The sequence below is a fragment of the Eulemur rufifrons genome, chromosome 5, assembly GCF_041146395.1.
Source record: "Eulemur rufifrons isolate Redbay chromosome 5, OSU_ERuf_1, whole genome shotgun sequence".
Lineage (NCBI taxonomy): Eukaryota > Metazoa > Chordata > Mammalia > Primates > Lemuridae > Eulemur > Eulemur rufifrons.
The window spans coordinates 19,665,664-19,677,865 of record NC_090987.1 but is presented as its reverse complement, the minus strand read 5'-3'; positions in this window follow the sequence as shown (position 1 = coordinate 19,677,865).

Below are 12,202 nucleotides of genomic sequence, written 5' to 3'. Positions count from 1 at the left end.
CATCAGTAAACTTGTCAACCTGGATTGTGTACCAGGGTGACTTGTTAATCCTCTCTAACAATTGTGCCTCAGTATCCTCTGCTATTTCATCAGTTCATCTAGTAATGGTGCTAGCGGAAAGAGGAACATGTGCCACTTTTTGAACTGCAGCCTCTCCTAAAAGTTCATGGCAAATGTGCTTAGCAGCAGGCAGGACCAACTCTTCACTAATAATAAAAGGCTTCTTAGCTTTAGCTATGTGGTTAGCCACTAGGAATCGTGCTCTCAGTGCAGACACATTTGATGAAGGGGTGGCCTTCAGTAATTGCTTCTGTTCTTCATGTTCATGATTTTTCTTTGAAAAACTCCAGAGGCTTGTCTTAATGCAGGGTGCTTAGTTTCCATGTGGCAAAGCAGCTTTGAAGGTTTAGTGGCTTCATTGGATAGCCGGTGGCTGCATATTATGCAAAGCGGGCTTGGAGAATGAATCACCTGTTGCAATGAACCCGTAATTTAAGTAGGACTCTTGGTATTTTCTTTTAAATGCAGCTTTCATTTTGTTAGCAGTCTTAGGGTCTTCTGCTGCCTCATCCTTGGGTCTCTCCCGCTTTTCAAAGAAGCTCTCCAGTGACGTTTGGTTTTTACTCATTTTTGCTAGGGTTAGCTCATGGCTTACCAAAACTGTGACTGACACAAGTGCGCAGTGTGGGAAGTGGTAAATAAAATAATGGCAGGCCACACATGGACTAAAATAAGTGCTGGATTCTGACATAAAGCCTGCCACCAGATGCAACGGTACAACTGAATTACATCAACTCAGTTGCCACTACAAAGTCTGCCACCAGATGCAGCTTAACTGTCACTTGCCACTCACTGATAGGGGTTTTTTTTTTTTGAGGCAGAGTTCTGCTCTGTCACCCTGGCTAGAGTGCCATGGTGTCAGCCTAGCTCACAGCAACCTCAAACTCCTGGGCTCAAGCAATCCTCCTGCCTCAGCCTCCCAAGTAGCTGGGACTACAGGCACGCGCCACTATGCCTGGCTGATTTTTTCTATATATTTTTAGTTGTCCAGCTAATTTCTTTCTATTTTTTTAGTAGAGACAGGGTCTTGCTCTTGCTCAGGCTGGTTTCGAACTCCTGAGCTCAAACGATCCGCCCGCCTCGGCCTCCCAAGTGCTAGGATTACAGACGTGAGCCACCGCACCCGGCCACTGATAGAGTTTTGATAGAAGTCTGCAAGCAATTGATTTATTATGGTCTCTGTGCAGTCAAACCTCTCTGCTAATGATAATCTGTATTTGCAGTCACTCGCCAGCACTAGCATCGCCGCCCCAGCTCCACCTCAGATCATCAGGCATCAGATTCTCATGAGGAGCATGCAACCGAGATCCCTCATATGCACAGTTTACAGTAGGGTTCCAGCTCCTATGAGAATCTAATGCCCTGCTGATCTGACAGGAGGCGGAGCTTAGACACTGACGCAGTGATGGGAAGTGGCTACAAATACAAGTGAAGCTTTGCTCACTCACCCACCACTCACCTCCTGCTGTGCAGCCCAGTTCCTAGCAGGTACCAGCCTGTGGCCCCGGGGGCTGGGAACCGCAGCCCTAGATCACCCCGCACACAAAGCCCCAGAGGGCTTCCATCTCACTCAGTGTACAAGCCAAAGTCCTTGCAATGGCCTCAGCTCCTACAGTCCCCTCCTCATCACCTCCACTCCAGCCCTCCAGCCTTTGCTGTTCCTTGAACACCTGTGGTCAGGCTGGCATCCATGCCTTTGCCCTGCTGTTTCCAAAGTTTTCACCCTCTCACCTCTGCAGGGCTGTTCTCAGCCAGGCCTTCCTTGCCTGCCTCATTTAAATTGCACGTCCCCTTGGCATCCAGATCCTGTTGCCTTCATTTTCCTCCATGTCATTATCACTGTCTAGCAGATTACGTATTTATTTATTTTTCCCTCCACTTGCTAAAATGTAAGCTGCTTTATTCTCTAATGTTTAGGGACTTCCTCAACGTAAGCCTGGTTCTTTCCAAGCACGAAGGGTGGTTTGGGTGATGTCTTGGTTTCCCAGAGCTGCCATAGCAAAGAGCCACAAACTGAGTGGCTTAAAATCACAGAAATGTATTCTCTCACAGTCCTGGAGGCTAGAAGTCCAAAATCAAAGTGTCAGCAGGGCCATGCTCTGTCTCACACGTGCAGGGGATGGTCTGTCTTTGCCCCTTCTGGCTTCTGGTGGTCTGCCCGCCAAGTGTGGGGTCCCTGGGCTCTAGATGCAGCACTTCCTTCTCCACCTGTCAGTGCATGGTGTTCACCTCTTGCGTGCCTGTGTCTCTCTGTCTCTCCTCCTTTTTTAATAAAGACACCAGTCACATTGGAGTAAGGGGCCACCCTCCCCCAGGATGACCTCATCTTAACTATTTATATCTGTAACGAGGCTGGGTGCAGTGGCTCACACCTGTAATCCTAGCACTTTGGAGGCTGAGCTGGGAGGACCACTTGAGGCCAGGAATTTGAGACAAGCCTGAGCAACATAGCGAGACCCCGCCTCTACCAAAAATAGAAAAAATTAGCCAGGCCCGGTGGTGAGCGCCTGTAATCCCACCTACTGGGGAGGTTGAGGCAGGAGAATTGCTTGAGCCCAGGAGTTTGAGCCTGTAGTGAGCTACGATGATGCCACTGCACACTCTAGCCGGGGAGACACAGTGAGACCCTGTCTCAAAAAAATTAATTAAAAACAAATTTTAAAAATTAAAAAGAAAATGTATATCTGCAATGACCCTATTTCCAAATAAGGTCACATTCCAAAGTCCTGGGGGTCAGGACTTCAACACATCTTTTTGGCGATACACAATTCATCCTATATAACAGGTGACATCTGAGGGTGCTCTTGTCCAGCGGCAGTTCTGTCCCATCAAGACAAAGACATGGGGCCAGAGCTGCTACTGTTTATAAGGCTCACAGTCGTCCTTCCTTTCTTAATCCACTTGCTCAGCCAACATTTATAGAGCCAGGTATTTGCTAAGCACTGGAGATAAAACAGTGATATGCAGGCCTCCTACCCCAGGGAGCCCGCAGGCTAGTGAGGAAAACAAATGATAACACCGCCCTGTGGCGAGTCCTGCACAAGCCCAGGCAGCCAGAGGTGAGAGGCAGCTCCTCCCCCGCCCACCCCGGGCTATCAATGAGCAACCACCTGCTGGCGCCTCCAATAATATTTACATCCCCAGCCTCTGCAGCCTTCCAGCGTGGGGAGGCATATCATTTAGGATTTCATTTTTATGCTCTGGCTAAAAGTTTATGGTCTACTTCTATTTCAACATGTGTTACTCCATAAATTAGGCAGAAAAATTCTCACACGCGTAAGTTGTCACTGGATTCAAGCGCTTTGCCATTCCTGCTCCAGCTGGTCTTAAAGCGTATTCCACACGTGGTGGGAGAAGTAACTGTCCAGCTCCCGGATCCCCACTCCTCAAACCTCAGGAACCACCCACAGGCAAGGCTGGCCCCCGGAGCTGCAACCAGTGTTAAGACCAAGGTCAGTAAGTGGTCCCACTCCTTTTTTTTTTTTTTTTTTAGACAGAGTCTTGCTCTGTTGCCCAAGCTAGAGTGCCGTGGCGTCAGCCTAGCTCACAGCAACCTCAAACTCCTGGGCTCAAACGATCCTTCTGCCTCAGCCTCCCATGTAGCTGGGACTACAGACATGTATCACCATGCCTGGCTAATTATTTCTATATATATTTTTAGTTGTCCAGCTAATTTCTTTTTATTTTTAGTAGAGACGGGGGTCTCGCTCTTGCTCAGGCTGGTCTTGAACTCCTGACCTGGAGCGATCCACCCACCTTGGCCTCCCAGAGTGCTAGGATTACAGGCGTGAGCCACCGCACCCGGCCCCCACTCTGTCTTGATGTCCACCTTCCCTTGAACTTTAATTCCCGAAATTTGGATCCTGCTTTATTGCTTACAACCAAGCCTCTGTCGGTTTGCTCATGTTAACTGAGTCTTTCTCTTGTCCCCAGTGCCCTTAACTTTATCCAATTCCCTGCATCATATCCAGGTTTCCCTGGGACCAGACTCCTCATCCCAATATTCCCACCACCTCTGATCCCTTCCATAAGCCGAGGTTTCATGACTTTGTCCCAATATGTGCAGCAGATTCTCCCTGACACCTGGACCGGCCTATATCTTGCTTCCAGGTTCTTGATGCTGTGATTTGCTCACCTGTCGGGATTCCTGTTCACCACTGCTGGGACCTTCCCGGACTTTCTGCTCTCCCTGGGAGGATCTGCTCAGCTCTGGGGTCAGGGGATCTTAATCACTTTTCTATGGGAACTAAGGCAGCACTATGAACTGTCACTGTTGCACCACCAAATTGTGATTTAGAATGTAAAACTTACCTTTGTGACCACTGAAGATACATACTTTTAGGAAAAGGATGCAACTGCTTTGACTGGGAGGAAAGAAATGGGGTAACTTGTTTGCTAGAACATTCCGGGGGTGTGGACAGTGCAATCAAGTGCTAGACGCATATCCTGGTGACCAAGTGAACAGTGTGCTAGCCTGGGCGTGTAGAAGAGAGGGATTGTGAGGCTGCAGCAGTAGAATCCTCGCTGACTTGTCTAGTGATGTTTTGTGTCTGTCATTAAATCCCTGCAGATGTGTTGACAAATATTCTGATATTTATTGTGTGACTTGAAACCTACACAAAAAAGTTCGAGAAAGATGAAGGAGTCTATAGGCTTGTCTTCCTATAACCAAGCCCTGAGCCATCAATCGGCCCCTTCTCTCTGCAGTTAATCAGTAACGTGGACTGGGATATTTCGGGGTGTTTGGCAATTGTTACCAGAAACGGAAATAAATGCACAGTCCTTTTGACCCAGAAACTCCACTTTAGGAATTTCTCTCATGATATGCTCGTAAATGTGTACAGACAAACGGATTCGCAGCAGCATGATTGAAAATGACAAAAGCCTGGAAACCACCTAAAGGTCCATCTACAGCAGTCTCCTGGAGGCACGGAGCTCTAAGAAGATTTGTCCATGGAGGTACTGGCCCAAACCTGGGTCATGGCAACAGCAGAGATTAGTTTGCCAGAACATTTTCTGGTGACAGCAGGGCATTGTACACACAGGACTGAGACAGGCTAGTTTGAGGCCAGAAAAGAGAGAGGAGAGCTAGCTGGGGGTGGAAGGAGGGTGGGTAGTTATGTGTCCTTGTGGGAGAAAAAGGCATGAGAGATACGTATCCAGGATGTGACCTGCCCGGCGGGCAGCCAGGAGCGGGTGTAAGTGCTAGGCTGGGAGGAGACACGAAAGTCATAAGTTTGTCGGGAGGGGAGCAGGGTTCTGAAGGTGGACACAGGAAATGACAGAGACAAAACTTGATTTTTTCCTCATTGTAACTTGGGTGGCTTGGACAACTCCTCTTTCAGGAAAGGTAACGGAAGAGGCCCCCCTCTGACCGTTCAGACGTCTGTATGTACACTTGATCTTCGGCAAAAGGCCGAGAAGCGACCGGAGACGCCTGTATTTAGCACACATTGTTGGGAAAGCACAGTTCAATCCGACCAATTTCCTCCCTTGCCTTTCTACTGCACATAAATTTCTCTAGTTCTTGGCCCCAGACTTGCAATTTGATTTGTAGCATTTACCATGAAATGATTTGTCGTTTTGTGTAATTGCCCTACATCCTTGCCTGGATTTATTTTCTCCTCCTGGGTTCTCCACAAATCACTCGGAGCTGCCTCCAGCACCTCTGACCTGACTCTGCAGTTAGTCCTTGGAGAAAAGAGCTAGCGTGGCCGTAGCTGGGTCCCGACAGAGAGGCCTCAAGAGCCAGGTTCTGCAGGGGCAGAGCGAGGTGCCTCAGTTTCCAGTGCAGGGAGAGGCCTATGCCTGCATGCACATACATGCTAAGTTCACACACACATACATGCGCACGTGCACACACACACACACACACACACACCCCGGACCAGCCAACCATACAGACAGACCACTGTGTTAGAAAACAGTGTACTTCTCCCCGGTAATTCATTCATTAACAAAGGATTTTTCTTCCTCCCTCTCTCCTCCTGCACCTCCTCTTCTTCCACCTGCGGCAGGACCATTAGCATTTAGTCACAGCCCCGCCTGTGCATGGGCTCCATTCTGAATCCACACCTACGTTTTCACATGAGGAATCCCAACAAAAGGGGATTTTTATTTTTTTGCTTTTGCTTTTTGATTGAACTACTTATTCTTTCCAAGTGATTTAAGAGATTATCAGTCATGTGGTTCGCATTTTTCTGCAACCTAAAAAAAAGTTTCCAAAAGCACAGCTTAAAGCGGTGCTGGATTTAGAGCCAGGTGACCTAAGTTCAAATCTTGACCTTCCTAGCTGCTGCCTGGCCTGAGGCCAGGGACCTAGTTACTCCGGTCCTGGGTTTCTTCCTTTGTAAATTTTGTTTAATGATTCCTGCCTACAAGAGAATGGATAAACAAATTGTGGTGTATTCACACAAGGAAATACTACCCAACAATAACAAAAAATGAGCTACTGAAATACGCAGCAATACGGATGAATCACATAGACTTTATGTCAAGTAAAAGACACCAGACACAGAAGACAACATTCCATATGAATCCATTTATAGGACGTTCCAGAGCAGGCAAAGCTAATGGACGGTGTTAGAAGTCAGAACAGTGGTTATGTCTGAGGGGCAACCACTAAGGAAGGGGCATGAGAGAGGCTTCTGGGACGCTGGAAATGTTCTGTGTCTGGATCTGGCAGGGTTATACAGGAGCAAACACGCAAAACATGTTATACCTCAATTTAAGAAAGAAACATCCCTATATAACGCCCATAGCTATGGTGAGGACCAAGTAAAACGAGACATGCTTATAAAACACCAAACACATGCAAATTGTTATTGTTAAGTAATAATAATGGCATTACAAAAACGTTAGATCCTTGAGAAAAAAAGCTGTATTGTTCTTCTAGACCAGAACTGACTTAACTAGCAATAGAAACTGAACCCTTCTGGGAAATTACACGATCTCATGGGAAGGGTATGCTATGTATCATGGGCTGTAACATTTCTGCTGCTGAGCTACAGCACTGCTGAGCATTTGTTGAATGCTAACACCGTGCTGTATCATCTCACTGAATTCCGTAACAGTCAAGGCAGGGTTGTCCCTGCTGTCCTTGGTTCTGTGACCTCTCGACTGGCTTTGGAAGCCACAAAGGCTCTGCAGGCCCCCTGTTGCCTGTTACTGACGGTGCACCATCTTCTTCCTAGAGTTAGCAGCCCAGATGATTGTGTCTAATAATGTCAGCAACACAGGCAAGACTGTGCCTGAGTGAGAGAGGAGGTCAGGCAGTCGAGCCTAAGGTGGGGTGACAGTTACTGACGTTCTACAGGCAATTAATTCCTCTTGAAATCTGGTGGGGTTTAGGAGATTTTCCTTTTTCTCATTTATAGAATGGATCTTTTGGTCTGTCCCAGAATGCTCTGACCCCCTGCCCCCAAGATAGATTCTCTAATGGAGTCGAGGCCACTGCTCACTGTGACCTGCCCCAACACTCAACTCTAAATGTCCTCTTCCCTCCTTAGCCCATCTACAATCCTCACAACCCATAAGTCCAGCTCAAGTGCCACTTTTTCCTGGAAGACTTTCTTGACGGCCCCAGTCATAGCAAGCCTCTCCCTTTCCCCAAAAACCCAAGAAGCAGTGGGGTAGCTCCAGAAATGGGGCCTGGATAGTATCAGCCTCCGCCGAGTCAGCAAAAGCTCCTCCTGCAAGCCACTCCAAATAAACATACAATCTAAACAAAACAGTGTCCTGCTCTTCAAATGCAGCCTCAAGACACACTCTCTAACCCTGTCTTCCAACCAGATGCCTCCATTAAACCAAGGCTACATAGAAATTCTGGAGCCTTCTTAGCACAGCAATAAGTCTGTTCCACGCACTTGATTATATGTTGCCTTGTACTGTTCTCAATTATTTCTTATCTCTAGGTCTTGATTGTCAACAAGACTATAAATTCCTCCAGGGCAGAAATTATATCATTCTTATTTTGTATGTCCCATAGAGTTTAGCAGAGGGTTTAACACAGCTGAGATAGAACTAGTTACTAAAAATTTTTGAGACGCTCTGCTAAAAATGTACATATTTTATAAACTCAGCAAACATTCTACTCATATCATTTGTGGTAGTAATGCTGATAACCATGATGATAATTATTAGAGTTCTTACAATTGCATTTGTTATTGATTTCTCCAGCTGGTAAGTGCAATTTATAAAAAGCCAATTGGACTTTAAACTGCACCACTGCTATTTTCCAAGGTAATATTGTACTTTTTCATTACATCTTAAAAAACCGTACTCAGCACATTTTGTAGGCTCATGAAATAAACTGCTCAAAACCAGCACTGGCATCTGTAGCATGCATATCAATAACCATGTTTTACTTTCAATCATACTCCTCCCCAGTTTGGAAATAAGTTATTTCCCATTTTGTTCAAATAGCAATGGCAGTTTATCTACACACTGGATAATTAGTGTTTCCCATGGTCTTCCTCGAGTTAACAGCTTTGGTGAGGAGGTTAGCACAGGTTCACACAATCTTATCCAAATACCTTGGGGCCAAATGTGTTTTGGAATTCTGGATTTTTTGGATTTTGGAACGGTACTATGATGTCTAGGCCATAGATTTTATAACACTCCCAGCCAGAGCTAGGGCAGTGCCCAGTTATCAAAAACAGTCATATTAATAGTCCTGTAGTAAAATCTATGAGATGATTTTAAGCAGCTTTACTCCTACTCAGGTCAAACTTTGCTGCTGAATAAGGTCTGGCGTCAAACTTTCTGGTTTTAGAGCTTATTAGATTTTGCAGTTACAGGTGAGAGCTGGTCTGTGCCTGGCTCTCTTCTATGATGCACAGAGAATAGGGGTGGCCGTGGGGTTTTTCAGGGATCCCAGATCCAGGGCCCCACCGGGATCATTCAACTTTCACTCATTTGGGGATTACAGTTCAACACAGTAAGCCTTTTTTGAGGGCTTCTGTGTGCCAGGCACTGTTCCAGGTGCTGTGAGAGATTTAAAGGCGAGTAAGATAGGTTTCTATATTAGTGAGCTTGGGCTGCCTTCACAAAGGCCAGGTGGCATAAACAACAGATATTTATTTTCTCACCGTTCTGAAAGCTGGAAGTCCAAGATCAAGGTGTGAGCAGGGTTGGTTTCTGGGGAGGCCTCTGTTCCACCTTCTTGCTTTATCTTCACCTGGACTTTGTGGGCCTGGAGGGGCAGGGGCGGGAGACAGAGAGAGCGCATGCTCCGGTTTCTCCTCCCCTTCTTATAGGGCACCAGCCCTGCTGAGCCCAATTAAGCCTTAATTACCTCCCTAAAGGCCTCATCACCAAATACAGTCCCACAGGGGACTAGGGCTTCAGTGTGTGGATTTTGGGACGACACAACTTAGCCCATAGCAGGCTCTTTCCTTCAAATAACTCAGAGTCTAGCAGTGGGCACAGGTCAGATCACGGCTCATCTGATAGAAAGGAGAAACGAAGAGCGGGGGTGAGCAGGGAGCCAGGGAGCCCCCAGGATGTCGGGGGGACTGTGAGTAGATGGCCTTTGAGTTGAGCTCTCAGTAAAGACCGGGTTAGACTTCGGCAGGGGGATGTGGAAGGGAGGGGCACGACGTCCTGAAGCAACACTCTGATGATGGCATGGAAGTGGGGGGAGGGGGGTATCTGTTTGGGGACCAGTGACTGCCACCTCCATGTAGCTGGAGACTGGGTGCTCGGAGTATTATACAAACGAGCTAAAGGTGGCCCTTGGGTGTTTGACCCCGAGGTTGTTTATTTCTTGACTGCCGGCTGAGACCCATTAGCACAAAAGCCCGCTGGCACCAAGTGCAAATGTTTGCACGTCCAAGTATTTTAAAAATAGCTCAAACAAGCAAATTTGTAGCCATGTAGAGCCTGTCTGCTTTGCATACCCCGCCAAACCTCACCCACAGCTGTCACCTATTGATAAGGTAGGGCCTGGCAGTAGTAAGGCCCCAAGCTGCTATGGCTCCGGGAGCCCCCGAACCCAGAGAGTCCCCACCGAGCTGCTGAGTGACATCTGGACATGTGAGCAGCCTCCTGTGGCCTCCTTCGCTCCTGGATGGCCACCCCCTCATCTCCGTAAGCTTCTAGGGCTTGCGTGGGGTTGAAGTGCAAGACATTTTGCCCCTTCGTGTCTTCTGGTCACTGAGTAAAGGTCCCTCCTTTGATGACAGGGTTCCCTCTGCCTCTCTGCAGGGGTTCGAGGGACTCGGAGGCGATCGAGGAAGAAGAGCTGACCACAAGGTGGCAGTGGCAAACACACAGGCTTAATGGAGCTTTGGCCGGGTTGCCTCGGAGGGGAGGCCCCGCGCAACGCGAGGCTTTCTCCACCGCCTCCTCAAGCCTCCTCACCTGGTGGGGGGAAGGCAGTGCCCCTGGGGACAACCCTCAGCCAAAGGGGGCAAGAATGGGGAGATAGATGCCCCAGCCTCCAATCTGGTGCACTACAAATCTGAGAGGCTTTCTACACGGTTCCTCAGAAGGTCCCCAAGAGGAGTGAGACCAGTTTTCCGCAATGGTGACCACCCTCTAACACATCCGTGTACTGTCCTCACCCCACTCTCCTACCTCCGCACTCCTGCTTCCTGGATCACCTACCGAATAATCTGACCACACCCAAGTCCTCACCTCGGGCTCTGGTTCCGGGAGAACCAAACCCAAGACGGTTTCTCATCCATAAAGTAAAGGATTTGGACTAGACACCCTCTCAGCCTCCCTCCAGCTCTAGGAGCGCCTCAATTTTTAAGCAAGAAAAGCGAATCCCACAAAATCCAACCCAAAGTCACACGCAGCTGATTAATGACATATGAGGCAAGAACCTGGCCCGAAACTGTCTCGTTATGTCAGTTTCCCTAGATCTCTATCTACAAAGTCATTTCAAATAAAAGTCCCATGTGTCAATGCTCAGAAGCACTAAGCTAATAACCCTCAGCCTCTGTCCAAAATACACATCTTAGAACTTTATAGAAAAGAGCTGACATTTGGAGGCAGTTTGGGCTCTCAGAGCCCTTGTCCAGCCGTCAACTTCACAGGAGGCATAAACGGAATCACGTCTTTTTATTGTTCCCTGCACTAAGTGTGATAAAATACTCCTTTCCAGTTATCTCAGGGGCTTTTCTATATAGGATGCTATTCTTTTTATTAGATGAAGTTCTCATCTATATTCTGAGAGGCTGTTTGCCCTGTTTATATAAGGTAATCAAAATATCAGAAGGATAGTTTACAGAGTGAAAAATATTCATACCCATGTGTAATTTATGGAATGTTCACACATTGGTGTGCTTGATGGATTTGCGCTGAATTGCTATGTTAGCAAACATAACGGTTTGGACAGGGACCACAAAGCGGTGGAAATGGAGTGAAAATGCTAACAGCCTAAAAAGCAAGTCTTCAAAGGTACATTGATTGATGAAGAGTACTTTGATATCAAATTATTTTAATAAATTTTGGTAAGAAATCATGATGGTATGTGATGGAAAAAGTGCTGCGCTGAACCAAGAGGGAGATTTCTTTGGGCTTCTGTTTCTTCATTTGCAAAATAATGAAACTGACTAAAGTATTGTATTGGGTTTTTAACCTCTACAAATCTACAACTCATTGACTTTACTGTCCTGCCTGTTTAGAGAGGCCGCAAAGCGGAGTGGCTACAAGCATAGACTCTATAATCAGACTGGGTTCAAATACCAGCACCACTCCTTACCAAGTGCAGTGTTTTCCAACACCAACAACCAACTCTCCCATTCTCCACTGAGACGAGTCTTCAACAATTCAATTCAGTCTATACTAACTACACGGAGTTAGCACAGACCCCACAGGTTAGGGGCTCAGTCCCACGAGAGTGTCTCCATTCAGAGGCATTCTCAAGTCCTGGGCCACCCGTACTTTTAACTGGCCATAAATCAGGGGTTCCCCTGACCTTCTTCTCTTGTTCAAAAGTTTGCTAGAACTGCTCACAGAACTCGGGAGCATACGTTACTTACACAGATCGGTTTGTTCTGAAGAATACAACTCAGGAATAGACAAATGGAAGAGATGCACAAGGCGAGTATGGGGTGGGGCACAGAGCATCCACCCCTCTCCTGCACTCCTCCTCCAAGTGTTCACCAACCCAGAAGCTCTCTGAACATCATTG